The 18,425-nt window shown below is 40.8% G+C and overlaps 1 long non-coding RNA gene across 1 annotated transcript in view; it reads left to right on the top strand.

Annotated features, from left to right (window-relative positions):
- The first annotated feature begins 1,349 nt into the window (after positions 1-1,349).
- LOC137648628 (uncharacterized) overlaps positions 1,350-18,425 on the top strand; it is a 139,849-nt gene continuing 122,773 nt past the window's right edge. Inside the window, exon 1 of the long non-coding RNA XR_011045664.1 lies at positions 1,350-1,603. This is a non-coding gene — a long non-coding RNA (uncharacterized lncRNA). The remainder of the gene's footprint in view (positions 1,604-18,425) is intronic.

The following is an 18,425-nucleotide window of genomic DNA, read 5'->3' on the forward strand; positions in this document are numbered from 1 at the left end:
TGATCCTTCACCTTCATACTGAAAGGAAGGGACATCCCCTCATCACTAGACCTTTCCTAACTCATACGGACTTACAACTTGCCTTTCTCCAGTCGGAATAGAGACCTTCCTCTCGGAACATGGTTCAAATTCTCCGATCTCTAAAGAGACCTCCTTATGTTCCACTTCACCAGGCAACAAATTTTCACCTGATTTAAGAAGACAATGTTCCTACACACTCTGACCGCAGCCATACGAGTCAAGGAACTTCATGGTCTCTCTTTCGACATCGCCCGTTAATGAGAAGGGCGAAAGGCAATGTTCAGTTTTGTCCCCAAGTATGTCGCCAGACAGTCTCCAGAGGTGACGGATCCTACACAAGTCTCCACTCGGTAACGGACGATCCAGATCATCCGTTATTGTACCCAGGGTATGGTATGAGACTTTACCTTGAGAGAACGGGTCCCTTTTCTTGTCATCAGCACTGGGAGAGACTAAAGGATGATCACCAAAACATCATCTCAACATGACGACTCACGATGTCAGGGGCATAGCTATGCCCTTGGCCCTTCTAAGCGGATTACTCTGTGACGCAGGTTTTACAAGAAAAGTTGTGAATGCTCCAGGTGACTTTCACAACCTTTCTCCTGCAAGACGTGACCCACAGAAACTCGATACAATCTCTATTGGTCCGGTGATGGCTGCACAACAGCTGGTTGTATACTTCAAGCTCCTTATTGGACAAGTAGCAGAAGGTTGAGGGCACTGTTACCCGGTTTTAGTCTCCGTGAATGAAAAGATTTGACTGTCTCTTATTTCTTTTCTTCATCCTACCCTCTCATGGGGAAAGCAGCATCCTAGGTTCTCTGTATAAGCTGACCTCAAACCACTGCAGGTAAACCATGCTCCCTTGTGTACCTAGTATTAAACTAATACTGGTCCCCATACCCTGGCGAGCTGGTATTGGGAAAGTCTTGGTTACATCAGTTTTTTCTACAATAAACTCGTAATAACTTTACCTAGATAGTCACACTTCTGCATGTCTTAACACACAGCTTGCGTAGGGCAGGGACTCCTTATTTTTTAGTACTAATATACTCAGATAAGGAGCCCCCAGGTAAAGCCAAAAGCCAGATTGGTAGGGACGTCCACCCTTCCTAATGGGTGAGTCACCCCTAATAAATAGCGTGGTTTGTATTCCAGTTACGGAACAAATGACAAATTCGTCGATAATTTGTATTTTTCCTAACTATACAAAACTTAGCGATTTATACAAACTTGCCTGCCAGCCCTATCCCCCTTGAAGTCCTACCTCCAAGCTGTAACAATATGTGAATGTTGTGGTCAGGATTTTGTATGTAATCAGTGTATGAATATTGTTTGGTATGCTGTCTAAGTTTGTAAATGATATCTGTTGTTTATGTTTGGGTAAGTCACGTGACCACAGGGTCTTCCGCATTCTCCCCCGCTCTACACATGTTGGCTCGGCAATGCTGTATAACTTGCTGTTTAACTTGTATAATAAACTAAGGTTAATTACCCTCAGCTTATCAATCAGAACCCATAACATAGTGTCAGGAGTGGTTCTTATCTACATATAAGCTGGATTAAAGAAGAAATGAGGGTAAGTGACAACTTACAAGTAACGGACCAGTTTGTTGATGTCCTAGGCTACGCCTTTTGCCAACGTGCATGATTTTTCCCAGTGGGATAAGTTTTTTTTCTCATCATAATTAAGGTAGTTTTGTACCATAAAGATGAATGTACAGCTAACTCCACCGAGTCCTATGGACTTTAGTGCAAGTACTAATGTAGCCCTCAAATGGAAGAAATTTAAAGAAGCTTTTATTAACTATGAAATTCCATTGGCTTAGACAATGAAGCTGACAGACGAAGGGTAGCAACATTCTTGCATGTTATAGGAGAATTAGGGGTTCAGAAATATAATACACTGTCTTGGGATGCAGATGGAGATAAATATAAGATAGATATAGTATTAAGGAAATTTGATGCAGAATGCAGTCCCAGATCAAATATAATCATGGAAAGATACAAATTTCTCAAGCGGAAACAAGAATCTAATGAAAGTTGTGACCAATTCATAACTCATTTAAGAATTCTATGCAAAACTTGCAATTATGATAATGAAGAAGAAATGATCAGGGATCAATTCATCCTCAATTTACATGATGATAAGGCTAGGGAGAAATTACTGGATCATGTGCAGATGGATACAAAGCCAATGACCTTGGAAAGGGCTGTGAATTTTGTAAAAAATTATGAAATGCGAATTCAGCAAAAGCAGCAGATGACTAGTAGCAATACTAAAGAAGAGGAAGTTAATGTCGCGTGGAAGATGAAAAATAAGTACACAAATCCTCAAATTAAGCCCAAGTACAATTGTGACAAGGAAATAAAAGATTGCAGGTATTGTGGCAGGACTCATAAAATTAAGATGTGCCCAGCATATGGTCAAGTGTGTGCCAAATGTAAGAGAAAGAATCATTATGCTAAACAGTGTAATACTAATTGGAACTCTGAAAAAGTGAAAACTTGTGAAGAGAATGAGGACAGTGATAGTGACCTTCAGCAAATTAGCACAATAAATGAATCAATAGGAAACATTTCTATGTCTCATGAAAGAAAGCAGTATGTAACCATGACTGTAAATCAGCAAGAAATAAATTTTCAGATTGATTCCGGTGCTACGTGCAATGTTTTGAGTGTTAGAGAATTGAAGCGTGTGATTGGCAATGATAAGTTAGATATTGGTGATAGCATCAAACTGAAAGTGTTTAATAATAAAACAATCAAGACTATTGGAATTAAAACTCTAATGTGTGAAAGGAAAGGAAAGCAGTATAAACTTAATTTCTATGTAGTGAAGGAAAATGTTTCTTCTGTAATAGGTTATGAGGATGGACAGAGACTGAAATTGATCAAAATTCTTGTGAATGATAACCCAAGTGCTAAGCAAGAAATAAATGAGGTTTCTCCGAAAGTGTTAGATAGAAACAAGATTATTTCTGATTTTCCTGATTTATTCGAAGGATTGGGGGAATTAGGACCTCCATGTAAGATAAATATTGATGATACAGTGTCACCAGTGATCCATGCTCCAAGAAAAGTTCCTTTTGCCCTTAAGAGAAAAATGAAGCAGCAGTTAAGTAGTATGGAAGGTACCATTATTGAAAAGGTCTCGGAACCTACAAATTGGGTTTCTAGCATGGTTTTAGTAACAAAACCTAATTCAGATTTAAGGATTTGTTTAGATCCTACAGATCTGAACAAAGCTATCAGGAGACCCCATTATCCACTTCCAACAATTGAGGAAATTTTACCAAGATTGGGTAAAGCTAGAATATTTTCAGTACTTGATGCAAAGAACGGATTTTGGCAAGTGCAACTTGACAAAGAGTCAAGTTATTTGACTACATTTAATACGCCTTTTGGTAGGTATAGATGGAAGAGAATGCCTTTTGGTATATCATCGGTACCAGAAGAGTACCAGAGACGAATGCATGATGCCTTACATAATTTAGATGGCATAGAAGTAATAGCAGACGATATCCTAGTTTATGGCAAAGGAAATACTGATCAGGAAGCTTTGGAAAACCATGATAAGAACCTATTAGCGTTACTACAAAGATGCCGAAAAGAAAACATCAAGTTAAATCAAGAGAAGATGAAATTACATGTGACTGAAGTTAAGTACATTGGACATTTGCTAACAAAGGATGGTGTTTGTCCAGATCCAAAGAAAATTGAAGCTATTAATTGTCTAAAAGTGCCAAGTGATGTTAAATCATTGAAAAGATTTCTAGGGATGGTTATCTTTCAAAGTTTTTACCAAGGTTGTCAGAAGTAACTCAGCCATTAAGAAATCTGGAAAAGAAAAATGTTGAATGGCAGTGGAACTCTTCTCATGATGAAGCATTCTCCAAGATTAAGAAACTAATTGTTGAAGCTCCTTGCTTGAAATATTTTGACAGTAATTGTAATGTGTCTTTACAGTGTGATGCTTCAATGTCAGGATTAGGTGCTGTCCTAATGCAAAACGGTCACCCAGTGGCTTATGCTTCTAAATCGTTAACTGAAACAGAACAGCGATATGCTCAAATAGAAAAAGAGATGTTAGCCATTGTTTTTGCAGCGTTTCGTTTTGATCAATACCTTTATGGCAAAGATGTTATTGTAGAAACTGATCACAAACCTTTGGAAAGTATTTTTAAGAAACCTTTAATGAAATGTCCCAAGAGGTTACAAAGTATGTTATTGCAATTGCAGAAGTTTAATTTGAGTGTTAAGTATAAACCAGGTAGTAAAATGTATATAGCAGATACATTGAGTAGAGATTTCTTGTCGAATACATTTTCAGGTGCTGATAAATCTGATGTAATTGCATTATTTGAAGAGGTTGGTAATGTAAATATGACAGAACATGTTGCTGTGACAAATGAAAGACTTGAGGATATTAGACAAAAGACCATAAGTGATATTGCATTGCAAACATTAAAATAAACCATTATAAAAGGTTTGCCCACTCATTGTATAGAGGTTCCTGAAACCATAAGATCTTTTTTTAAATTTAGGGATGAACTTACTATTGATAATGATATAATATTTAGAGGTAATTGCATTGTAGTCTCATCATGTTTAAGGTCTTACATGCTGAAACAAATTCATTATGCTCACAATGGGATTGAAGCTACTGTTAGATATGGTAGAGATATATTGTTCTGGCCTGGCATGAGTGCAGATATAAAGAATTATGTTTCTTCTTGTGTGGTGTGTAATAAGTATGGTAGTAAACAAACCAAGGAATCCTTAAATTGACATGATTTTCCTTCTAGGCCTTGGTCTAAAATTGGAATGGATATTTTTAGTGTTGGCAATTGTAACTATTTGATTTAGGTAGATTATTATTCATCATATTTTGAGATAAATTTATTGGAAAATATGTTAGCGTCAAATGTTGTAAGCAAGTTAAGGAGTAATTTTTCACGCTATGGTATATCAGACATTGTAGTAAGTGACTGTGGCTCACAATTTACATCAAGTGAATTTCAAACTTTTGTAAAGAAATGGTCATTTAAACATGTAAAATCATCCCCTTACCACCACCAGTCAAATGGCAAAGCTGAAAATGCAGTAAAAATAATGAAACAGTTGTTCACAAAATCAAAGGAGGATGGCCATGATCCTTTATTAGCACTTCTTGAATGGAGAAACAATCCAACTGAGGGATTTAACTCTTCACCTGCTCAAAGATTTTTTGGTAGAAGAACTAAAAGTCAATTACCTATAACAGAAAATTTACTTAAACCCAAGATTGTTGATGGGGTACCAGAAGTTCAAACTAAAAAATTGATTAGGCAAGCTAAATATTATAACAGATCATGTAAGAATTTAGTCTCATTAAAACCAGGTGATGTCATCCGTGTACAACCAGTTCCAGGAAAAAAGGAATGGAAGAAAGGTAAGGTAATAAAAGAGGTTGCAAAAAGGAAATACAAAATAGAAGTAGAAGGCAAAGTATATTTTAGAAATCGTAAATTTTTGAGAAAGACATCAGAGACAGTAACTGATAATTATATCGATTCTGATATTGAAATTGAAACTGATGTAAATACGAATGATGTTGCAAATAAATCTTTTATAATTCCTGAAGCTGATAACTTAGAATCACAAAGAACCAGAAGTGGTCGTGTTGTAAGGAAACCTCAATATCTTGAGGATTATTTGTGATATATTTTAAGAGCCAATTAGGTATGTAGGATTAAATGTATGTTGCAGGGACCATTTATGTAGAAGAAAAGTTCTTCCAAGATTTTGTTGAGAAAATGTAAAAGACGGGAGATGTAACAATATGTGAATGTTGTGGTCAGGATTTCGTATGTAATCAGTGTATGAATATTGTTTGGTACGCTGTCTAAGTTTGTAAATGATATCTGTTGTTTATGTTTGGGTAAGTCACGTGACCACAGGGTCTTCCGCATTCTCCCCCGCTCTACATATGTTGGCTCGGCAATGCTGTATAACTTGCTGTTTAACTTGTATAATAAACTAAGGATAATTACCCTCAGCTTATCAATCAGAACCCATAACACAAGCAAAGTGAGCTAAATCACAGGTGTGTGAATGGGAGTGGTAGCAAGCGACCCCCCTACCCCCGCTAACTAGCGGTGTGAGTAGTTAATATTCGCTAAATTTCAATGGCTCATTAATTCAGCTCCGCCGAAAGTATAACCTCTAATAAATAGCTAAGGTTTGTATAGTTAGGAAAAATACAAATTATCTACAAATTTGTCATGTTTGCCAGTCTGTTTCTTCTTCAGTAGGTCCCTGAACGGTTCCATGATGGGTGCGGCCGTAAGGAATGGCACCAATTGGTTGACCAAACCAAACCATGATCTGATATCTGTGATGGTGGGCGTGGGCAGCATGGGGAACTTCCGAATGTCGCCGAGGCTGTCCTCAGTCGGTTTATAGCCTTCCCAGCCTAGATGAAATCCAATAGATTCTGCTTCCCTTCTACAAAATTTGAATTGTTCTGGCTTGAGCATGATGCCTTTTACCGTACATATTGCCAGAAAATCGAAGATGTGCCAGAAGGTTTCTTCAACCCCACTGTCATACAGGAGGGTATCATCTACACACTTGTAGTTACGTGGCATGTCCTTAATGGCATCGTCAAATCGTCTTGTATAGGCATCTGATGCTGAACACGGGCCCATAGAGGTTCTACGGTACTGGAAGAGGCCCCAGGGTGTGATGAACGTCGTTAGGCAGCAACTTTCCTTGTCGAGTTCCACCTGATGGAATCCCCAATATGCATCGGCCACCATCTTGTAAGAGTGCTGGGGGATGCCAGATACCATATCAAATGGTGCTGGGGTGCGATGGGTCTCCCTCCTACACGAGGCAATTTAGGCGTTGATAGTCCATTGTGCGTCAAGGGTGGCCTGACTTCTTTGCCACCATGACCATTCGTGCGGACCACTCTGTCTCCTCTCCTGGGGGGACTTCTTGGATGACTCCCTTACGTATATCCTCTTCAGTTTGAGCCTTCACCTTGACTTCCTAATGCTTGGGAACTGCTGCTGGAGTATGACATGCATATAGCATAGGCCTTATGTTGAAGAATGATGACATCTCCGTGCCCGCAACACATACTTGTGTTCCTGTATCGGCGACGGCACTTACTTTCATGAACCTGGGGCCCTTCCCCTCCGCCACTTTGACCATGACAGTGGGTTGTTAGAGGCACTGAGTTGCAGCGACAATTACCCCTGTCACTACCGAGGCCATGGAAGAGTCCGGTGGTATCTTCCTGCTTCTGCAATATCTCTTGATATGGCCAGTATTCTGGCAGTTATGGCAAAGAATAGACCTTGCCAGGCATGCGCTTTCCTCTGGGGCGTGACTCCCTCTGCAATTTCTGCACATTCGTTTAGCGGCGATGAGGTTCGGTGACGGTTGGCTTCTCACCGCATGTATGGTAGCTGTCTCGAGGATGGCATTGGCGCCACTTTCCACATCAAGTGGCGCGACTTCTGTGTCCTGTTGCCATCTTTGCTGCATTCCACAAGCATCCAGCCTGGCCGCTTCAAATGCACAACACATTGCTCACAAGCTATCTACACTCGTGAAAGACCCACATGATTGGAGTATTTGTTTTTTTAATACTTGATCCCCAAGCCCTACTATGAGCTTCCTTAACAACATATATTCTGAAAGGTTAAAATCAGATTTAGGACACTGAAATCCGAAATCTGTAGCCTTTTGAGACCAATGTAAAAAGAAATCACCGACACACTCATTGTGGTCCTGGGCTACATTAAAAAACTCTAACCATTGCACTTCTTGGTTCGTTGTATGTAGAACGAGGTTAGAAATGGCGTCCAATGCCTCCTCAGTCGAAAAGGCATTCCAAACTTCTGTGCTATACCTGGTATGATGGGCACGCTGCATCGCCAGTGTGCAATACAGTTTCACGTGTTGCATGGCCTCATTGGCTGCCAACTTGCAAAGTTGGAGCCAACACTCCAATGATCTTCGCCATGATCGGAACGTGGCCGTTGACATCTCTATCTCGCACATTTCAGGGGCTGCGGATGCTAGGACCCTAACCGGTGAACTATGTGTTCCAGGTGGGGCAACATTGGCAAGGCCGGTCTGGAGGGTCTCGATTACACGCTGCTGGTGCGCCATCCATAACTGTGCATGTGCGGCATCACGAAGAGCTGGTTGGTTGGGATTCCTCAGGCCAGCAGATCTTCGGGCAGGAACTGTAGGTCTTCGTGGTGTCGGCATGTTGATTGATTAAGAACATAAGTAACTCACTGTGTCATGTAGGATGTTTAGGATTGGAGGATGGCAATAGGCAATAAGACACAGTGTTCGTTGAGGAGTATAATATGAGATGGTGCATCTCTTACGAGATTCGGACACAAACAGACTGCCTCGCCTGTATCAGCATGCTATGCACGAGTCAGGAATAGTTCCCTTCATACGTAAGGAAAACATATACTTATATTATAATTTTACACCACGTGTTTACCTGCACTAACTTCAGAATTGAAGAGTCCTTGTTCAAATAATGGCAGTCATTGGAACACACTTTCAACCTGGCCAGTCCACCCCGGTAAAAGCCACTAATTACTGCTTGGATGACTAGGGCCACTGGTTCAGGTCCTTCCTCCTCTGTTCTCGCCCAATGGCTCCTCTTCAGGAAATGGGTTGGTTTTCTGCTGGGTTCAGGGGGGAAATAAAAGCCAGGATAAACCGGAATTTAGTGACAGCACGGCAAGTGTGACAGCTGTACACCTGTATGAGCAGCCAGCTTACAAACAAATGGACTGAAATCTGGGTCAAGGGACTTCACCTTGGTTCAGCTTCCACACAGATGAGCCTTGCTTTGTGTATGCTATGCTCGCTGAGTTGCCATATCGGGACATTCAGGCAGGACATTATACTCCTGTAGAGAGTAAGATTTGGGTAGGTTTTTGGTTTCCAACAAAAAGAGAAATCTTGCAACTCTAGCGTAACATACACAATAACAATCCTAAATAATCTGGCATACCAAAATGAATCAGTTAAAAGGGTTAGATAGCAAAGGCCTGGTGCGATGGGCAAAACATATGCTAAAACAAATCAGACCTGGGTCGGTAACGAGAAATAAAAAACAAGACGCTTATAAACTTGCACTACTTAAATCATATTAAAACCCAGGGAAATAATTTTATCTCGAAACACGTAGATTAAGAAAAGAACCAGAATACGAGGTGTATGGCTTTGGTTCCATGTTTCCACTGCTGTGATGTCCCAAAACGGAGCATATGTATAACGGCGACTTTACCGTAGTTTGCCCGTGTTTCAGTAAACGAAAACGTAAAGTGAAAAAAATGTAATTACAGAAATATCAGGGGTAATTACAGTACATTAGGCTTAAGCTAAAAATAAATACATAAATAAAAAGCGAGTTAAGAAAATTCTTCACACCTTGGGGATAAAGGGAGGAAGAAAGGGAGGAAAATTGTTATGAGGTGTATGTATGATAGCAGCCACCTGTATGTGTGATGATGGCCGACTAGCAATACGGCAGTGTAAGGAGGACCGCAGGGGGCCGTTAGCCCCCCCAGATAGGTAAGTAGGTAAGGATACAGCTTGTAGGGTTAGGTTGGGAAAGTTTAGGTTAGTTGGTGTCCTTGTGTAGAGTTTTTGCAGAAGAAATGTACTAAAAGATGGGAAGACGGTTTTATTATATTTACAAACGGAAAAAGCTTTTCTACAAAAAAACAAGTGTTTCCTATAAAAAAAACCGGCCATTTCTTTGAAAACGACACTTATTTTCACTGCAAATAAAAACCTAATTATCTAAGAAATAATAATCAATGGGATTAGCGTGCGTAACTCGGCATATACCGCTTGCCAGTATATAGGATCTTAATGATTCTCTTTAATCGCGAGTGTAGCAAGCACACGGTGAAGCAAAAAGCTTTAGATCTTTGAAAAACATCCTCTTTCTTAGACGGTCTATAGGGTTTTCGGTTTATTTGCAGTTAAAAGGAAGGTAAAAAACAGTAAAGGCATATTATAAACTACAGGAAAAACTATTGTTTCCTGTTCAAAATGTTGTTTCGTCCGTAACTATAATTTTACGGGGAAGAAAATTCCCATTTTCTATGCACGTGGGAGAACTGGCCTGAGCTGATATACAAAGGCTTCAGGGTCTGTTTAGGCAAATGCAATGCGAAGTACTTGCTAGTACGCAGGAGCTGAATGTACTGCAGGAATGAGTGAAGTCATTCCTTCAATGATGCGTCAGATAAGAGTTAACAAAATACAGTAAGTGTTCAATGAAATCAAGCATGTGAAAAGTACATATAAAAATGCGGGGAAAATTAAAACTGCAATCAATGCTTTACGGAAGCATTAAGATAAACAAATGTAAGAGTTAACTTTAAATGTATGTAACAAATAAAAACAAATGAATAAAAGTAAAGTAAAGAAAATTCTGTTCACCCAAGAGGTGGGGGTTATTGCAAAGAAAACGCGATGAATTAAAAGTCAAGTCTCAGCAATAATTCCAGCCAAAAACAAATTCAAAATCAAGTGGGTGAATCACAGTCTTGGTTTGACATCCAAAGTTTTAAACTAAAAATCTTTCCAAAGAAAATGACTGGAGAAATGAAAACTTTATATTTGTTAAGTGACAATAGGGGAGAAACTACTTGCTTGACAGATTGCCCAGCCTTTTGCTGGACAATGGCTCTTGCATTGGCAGCCCGTTGGAGAAACTAATCTTATTCACATAAATTCAAGAGGCAAGTCAATGCAAATTTGACTGTGACAATCATGATTGTCATTGTCTGAAAGTATGGCATCAGCACAATAATAATAATAATAATAATAATAATAATAATAATAATAATAATAATAATAATAATAATAATGATAATAATAATAATAACAATAATGATAATAATAATAATAATTCTTATAATAATTGTGGAGAAATTTGTGTTTTTTTATTTAATTGTTGAGGGGGAACTTAATGTTCTGGGAAAGTCTCCCTACATTACGAGTATTTCCTAAAAGATCAGCAGGGGAGGAAAAGGAGTGCTATCACTCAAGCCATAGCCTAAACCCCCTGTAAATAACTTTGATGGCATAGTTTACGAACCTTCAATCTAAAAAAAAAAAAAAAAAAAAAAAAAAAAACGTACTCTATCTAGTGGCCTGAAAACTCCACACGTGAAATAAAACGGATTTTGATCAAAATGAATAATCTATTTTTGGGTGAGAGGGCCATGTCATCCTCATGGAAGGGTTCCTATAGGTAGTCTTCTAAGGGATATTTGCTACAGTGATACTCCCAGCGAATTAAACCAAAGGTCTCCAGGATTCTAACTCCTGGCGCGAGTATCCAATAAAGGATATTGCATAATATCAGGGGACGTATACTAGGTACGACACATGGCAATCTTCACCCCGAATAGATTTAACTCATCGATGTAAGGGGGAAGAGTGGCTAAAGAAAGGGGTGCCGATCTAGGTACCCGGTGGATCTCCTTCCCGACTACGACTGTGACACCATTCCTATTCTTGCCATTAAGTGGAAATGGCCACAGATAAAGATATTTTGGGAGGGATCAGCAAGAGGGTGGGTCCATCAGGACGACATGGCCCCCTCACCCAAAAATAGATTTTTCACTTTGATCAAAATCCGTTTTTTGGGCTCAGGCCATGTCGTGCTGATGGAAGTATACTAGAGAATGTCTTGAAATTACTATTAGCTATGGGTTTGTGTATGTGCATTCTACCTTGAATAGATTTCCTTATCTGGTCTACTAGAGATCTGTCACATCCACTAAACCTGGAGCTGGTTTAGTGCTTCCTGCCCCCAGCAGGGAAATGTCAATGTCGACAATAAGGATTCAAGGTTCGTATTTTCCATTGGAACAAAGGGAAAACCTTTTTACTTACCTTAAGAGTGTAAGTTTTATTCCTTTAGAAAACATTATTGTGATTTCAAGAATTTTGAGTACCATATAGGGTTTCTAATAAAACTGAAGTATACTTTATTAGCTTATAACTGAGAGAGCAGTAATATGACGCAAATACGGTTAAACGGATTTTGAAGCAAAGCGAAAAATCTATTTTTGGGTGAGATAGCCATGTCGTCCTGATGGAAGGTTCCTTTAGGCAGATTACTAAGGGATATTTAGCTACAGGGATACTCCCAGAGAATTGACCATAGGTTTCCAGAATTCTAACTCCTGGTGCGATTATCCTTAAAAAATTCTTAAGGATATCGCATAATATCAGGGGACGTATTTCTTGATACGACACATGGCAATCTTCGCCCCAAATAGAGTTTTCGCTCTGAGGAGGAAGAGTGGCGAAATTGAAGGGGAGCCGTCAAGGTTACCCGGTGGATCCCCTTCCCGTACTACTACAGCGCCAAACATGGCGACCCATTCCTTGTTGCAATTAAGCATGGAAGGCTACAGATAGAGTAGTTTCGGGTGGGGATTGTTACATATGTATACTCCTTTTCTTTAGAAAAGGAGGGCGGGTTCATCAGGACGACATGGCTATCTCACCCAAAAATAGATTTTTCGCTTTGCTTCAAAATCCGTTTTTTGGGCTCAGCCATGTCGTCCTGATGGAAGCTTACCAGACAATTACTTGAAAGTACTCTATCTGTGGGTTTGTCTAAGTGCCTTAATCTTGAGGCAGCTTCTATATGGTCGCCCAGACCACATAAATATACGACGGTACCGTTATTCGTCATATCCACCTAAGTTTGGAGCAATCTTAGGGCTTCCTGCCCCCTGCAGGGAAACTGTCAACTCTGACTATAGAAGCGAAAAGGTTTGTATATATGTCGGAACAAATGAAATCATCTTACCATAATTATGTTCCCACGTATAGGCACCTTCAAGTGTTTACCTTATTTTTAGGAAAATAAGTAAGAAACTCTGTCTAGTTTTATTCAGCTACTTATGGGGCGAATAAGACGCGAATACATTTTATACATTTATTTATATAGAAAACATAAATATAACAACAAATGTATTAAAATAGAATCATATACTATACAGCCAACATTCTAAAGGTACATATATATTTATCACCTGTAAGGGAGGAAATATATTAGTAAGTATTGCCACTCGAAATCATTGTAAAATTATTAAGATAATTTCACTGTAAATGTTGGATGAATTTCAACACTGTACGAATGTACACATGGCACTAGTGTTATTGGTTTGATTCTACACCTATAAAGAACAGTCCCAGAGGTACCAGGGTGACCCTTAATAAAAGGCATTACACTGAAAGTTGTTAACACCTTTCACCCAAACTGTAAAAGTCCCAAACAGTTCACTGTACATCGCAGCACTAGACGGCAGGTTTTATAACACTACCTGCCGCCACCACAAAGTGTTTCAGCTCGTGCACTTTCTTCGCATAATGTTTATAGAAGACTCTAGAGGATTTCCACCCCGAGTATATCAAAGTCCATATACTGAAAAAAGTTCAGCGAGGAAGCAATCTTACTCGGATCATGACCTGCGGGTGTACTGTCAGGATCCGCTCTGCGAATGAAGTAGGTGAGTTTTGCCCTCAGTTGTTTCAAGGATAGGTTTGATCCTGAGGTTTCACCTTTGAAGAGCTGTCCTCCCTTGAAGTCTGAAGTTCTAGGAAGATAGACCGTTAGACACTCTACTGGACATATAGAGACATCTTCCTTCAGAGGGCAGATTCTCCAGGGACCCCATCTTTTGGTGGGTAGCTCGTTTTTGGCGAGAAAAGTAGGATCGGGAAAAAGATTCAGTTCTCCCACTTCTGTGAACTGAATATGGCCCTCGTCTCTTGATAGGGGTACTATTTCACTAACTCTAGCCCCTGAGGCTATAGCGAACAGGAATATCACTTTTTGTGTTAGATCCTTTAGAGAGCAATCTTCGTTGTTCAAGTTCGAAACATAGTGCAAGACTTTGTCCAAAGACCATGAAATGGGCTTCAGAGGGGCTGCTGGTTTAAGTCTAGCGCATGCCTTTGGAATCTTGTTGAAGATTTCGTTCGACAGGTCCACATGGAAGGCGTATAGAAGAGGTCTAGTCAAAGCTGACTTACACGTAGTTATTGTGGTGGAAGCCAAGCCTTGTTCATGAAGGTGGATAAAGAAGGACAGGCAGAAGTCTATCGAGATTTCCGTCGGCTTTTTTGCTTTAACAAAAGCTACCACACTTGTTCCAAGACGATTCATATTGTCTTCTGGTTGATTTTGACTTGTATTCTTCTATAAAGTCGATACTGTCTTTCGAGATCCCAAACCTTTTCTTGACTGCTAAGGTGAGAAAATCATGAGATGAAGGTTTTGGGTTCTCTGTGATGAAGCGAAGACAGTCGACTTCTGAACCAGTTGGGATAGAACTGGGTCCGGTAGAGGAAACAGCCTCAACTTCAGTTCTATCAACAGAGGGACCCAATTGCTCTTGGGTCTCTTGGGTGCCACCATTGCTGCTGTTCCATTGAAGGATCTCAGCTTGTTGAAGACCTTCAGCAGGAGGTTTGTTGGTGGGAACAGGTAGATGTGAGTCCATCTGTTCCAATCGAGGGACATGGCATCCGTCGCCTCTGCCCGACGGTCCTCGTATGGGGCTACGTATCGAGGTAGTTTCTTGTTGACGTTCGTTCCGAAGAGGTTGATCTGCAGTTCTGGGACTTTTCCAAGATGAAGGAGTATGAGTCTGCGTCCAGGGACCATTCCGACTCTATCGGCTTTAGCCTGGATAGAGCGTCCGCCGTCACATTGCGGAACCCTTGTAGGTGAACTGCTGATAAGTGCCCTCTTTTCTTTCTTGCTAAGCGAAAGATGGCTAACATCACGTGATTGATGTAGGGCGATCTCGAGCCTTGTCGGTTTAGACATCTCACTATCACTTCGCTGTCCAAGACCAGCTTGATGAGGGCTGATCTGCGAGGGGATAGCTTCTTCAACATCAAGAGGACTGCCATGGCCTCCAGAATGTTGATGTGAAAGGTCTTGAACAGGAATGACCAGGTCCCTTGAGCTTTCCTTTGATGGGAATGACCTCCCCATCCTTCCATCGAGGCATCCGTATGGATGACTATCGATGGTTGAGGTGGTTGTAAGGGAATAGTCTTTGCTAGGCTCTTGACCAGGGATGGGAAGCTGCGGCCTTAAGGCCGCATATGGCCTTCTGGACCATTAAGTGCAGCCTTCTACGGCCTTTGATATATGAACAGTCTGTGTAGTATATTTCTGCTTTGACACTAAATATTGTGTGTTTGAAATCATTCTACTGTATGTACACACATACAAATATGTACACACAGACAATAGGAATGTTGTGTTCAGTGATGTACCTCCCAGAGAATGGAAGCAATTTTTCCTTGAATTCAATAAATCCTAAGTTAATACAACTAGAAATATTTCCTTGTCAGCTGCAACAGCTGTTGTAGCTGACAAAGAAAAACTGCTAGTTGCAGTGAGTGAGTGATTTAACGTATGATGGACGAGAGAGTTCCTGTTTTGTCCATCTCCTCACTGTGGTCTCTGTTAGTTTTAAATGAGTCAACAGGTTCCAGATTTTTGGCATAAAAATATTTTATTTGTGCTTTCACTGATGAGTTTTGATTGTATGAAAAACAAGTTCCCTTAGGAACAGACATTTTAACAACTTCAATAAGCAATGTCACAAAGGAGGACTAAATTTTACTTCCTTATTATAGTAAGTTATGCACTGATGGTGTTCCAGCTATGATGGCTAAAAACTAGGGATTTATTGAACATCTTAAGAAAGCAAATAATTGTTTTTTTTTTTTAATGAAAACAGCTATGTGTGTTTAAACAAATACAATTTTTTTACTGGGATGTTCCATTTTTATGACATGTGATTGCTTAAAAAGTACCTACTTGCCAATATAAAATATTTGAAAAGGTTATATTATTGATATTTATAAGCTTCTTTTCCAAAAGATTAATATTATTTTATTTATCACTTCAATACAAAGAACTTACTTGCGTAACTAAAGTAATTTGAAATGACATGCTTTCGATATTTATTATTCATTTACTTGCGGTAGTTTGAAAACTACCCAAACTTGAATGAAATATTTTAAAATTTAGTTTTCAATGTAATTCATTTACTGATTACTTGTATAAAAAGTACTTGATTCAAATATTTGAAATTGTAATGCTTTAAAGTTTTATAAAACTATCACTCTTTCTTTTGATTACTAATAAATTACTTGGAGGATAAAATAACCAATAAATTCTATGCGGCCTTAAGGAGCATTGGGGAATTGCAAGATGGCCTTCATCCAAAAAAGGGTTCCCCACCCCTGCTCTTGACCTTCGACCACGGCTTCAGAAGTGATCGCAGTAAGGTTGGTATCGGTCTCTGTAGATCTCTTTGAGAGTTTGATGCATATCTTCTCCAGACTCCTGACGCATCTTTCAGCTGTGCTCTTAGCACTGGGTCTGCTACTGCTGCAAACTGGAGAGAGCCTAGTACTCTTTCCTGTTGGCGTCTTGAGATCCTGTTGGATTTCAGTAGTCTCTTGACAGAGCCCACGATCTCTCTCCTCTTCTTTGGTGGAATGGAGAGGCGGTGTGACTGCAAGTTCCAATGGATTCCCAACCATTGAAACTCTTGAGCTGGAGAGAGGCGAGACTTCTTGTAGTTGATCTTGAAGCCCAGATGTCCCAGGAAATGGATCACTTTTGTGGCTGCCTGCAGACAAGCAGTCTTGGATGCTGCCTACACCAGCCAGTCGTCCAGGTATGCAGCTACCTGAACGCCTTCTAAGCATAGCTGTTGTACGACTGCATCCGCAAGCTTCGTGAAAATCCTTGGGGCTATGTTTAGTCCAAAGGGCATGGCTCTGAAGACATACTTTGTCTTCTGTAGCTTGAATCCTAGGTAGGAGGAGAAGGGGTGACTGACTGGAAGGTGCTAGTAAGCATCTGCCAGGTCTATTGAGAGTGTGTACGCCCCTTTCGGTAACAGGGTCTTTATGTGTTGTAGGGTGAGCATCCGGAACTTGTTGTTCTCGATGAACTTGTTGAGTGGAGACAAGTCTAGAATGACTCTGAGTTTGTCCAAGTCCTTTTTGGGAACACAAAACAGCCTTCCCTGGAATTCTAAGGTATATTCTTCCAGTAAGGGGGTGGAGTGTTGGAAGAACTGAGGAAATGAAGGTGGAGATCTGGTCCATTTCCATCCTAGTCCATTCTTGATTAGGCTGTGGGCCAAGGGATCGAAGGTCCAACGATCCTGAAAGTGTTGGAGCCTCCCTCCTACCTGGAGCATCTCATTGCTTGGATGGTCCTGAGGGTTTGCCACCCTGACCGCGTCCTCCCTTACCTCGTGAGGGGTTTCTTGAGGAGCCCCGTCTAGATCCTCTTCCTTTCGGGCGAAAGGTAGTGGTGTGCCTTTCAAAACCTGGGTTGAAGGGTGGTGACTGGGCTACCAGCTGTTGAGGCACCACTTGAAAGGCTATTGTGGTTGAGCAACCACTTGGGGCACCGTGGTCATGGTGACCGTGGGATGTTGTACAGGTTGAGAAGGTAGTCTTGGCTTCTTTGTCTTCCTCGTAGGTTGGGGACCAGTATCCGGGGAAGATTTTCTCTCAGAAGACACTTTTGGAGAAGATTCTTATTCTCCGTGGCGGCTTTTGCGACTACTTCTTGGACTACTTCCTTTGGGAAGAGGTCCTTGCCCCAGATACAGGAAGTGATCAGCTTCCTGGGTTCGTGCTTGACCGTTGCATTGGCAAACACATACTCCCTGCAGGCCCTCCTGGCCTTCACAAAAGCGTACAAGTCCTTGACTAGGGTGGCCATGTGCATCTTGGCCAGGACTGTGTTCATGTCTGGGGTGCTAGCAATGCCTGCACACATCTCCATGCAGTTCTGGAGGAAAGAGAGGTGGCTAGTCTCTTCTTTGTCTCCAGTTCTCTTCTTAGGAAAAAGTCCGACAGCTTCGGGAGGTTCTCACTGATCTGCTGTCCTGCGATGTTCGCATCGAGTTTCGAAACTGAGAAGGTTAGGTGGACCTCCTTCCAATCCTTCTCATCCGTGGGCAAGGCCAGAGACAATGGCCTACACTTGTCTAGCGTAGGACATGGTTTGCCTGCATCAATTGCCTTCAGCACACTATGGAGAGCTTTTGACGAGAATGGGAAAGCTCTTGATGAAGGAGCAAGAAAAGTAGGGTGTTTCTTGCTCAGTGCAGAAACTCTGGAGTTGGTATACCCTGCTTTCTTCAGGCTACTCGTCAAGAGAGCCTGTGCCTTGTGGTCGAAAACCATGACTTCCTTTGGTTCCGTCTCTTCCTTAGATGCCGGCTCACTCTTCAGCCAGATGAAACATTCCGGATAAGCCGCAAGGTTTGCCCAGAATT

The sequence above is a fragment of the Palaemon carinicauda genome, chromosome 10 (assembly GCF_036898095.1).
Source record: "Palaemon carinicauda isolate YSFRI2023 chromosome 10, ASM3689809v2, whole genome shotgun sequence".
Taxonomy (NCBI): Eukaryota; Metazoa; Arthropoda; class Malacostraca; order Decapoda; family Palaemonidae; genus Palaemon; species Palaemon carinicauda.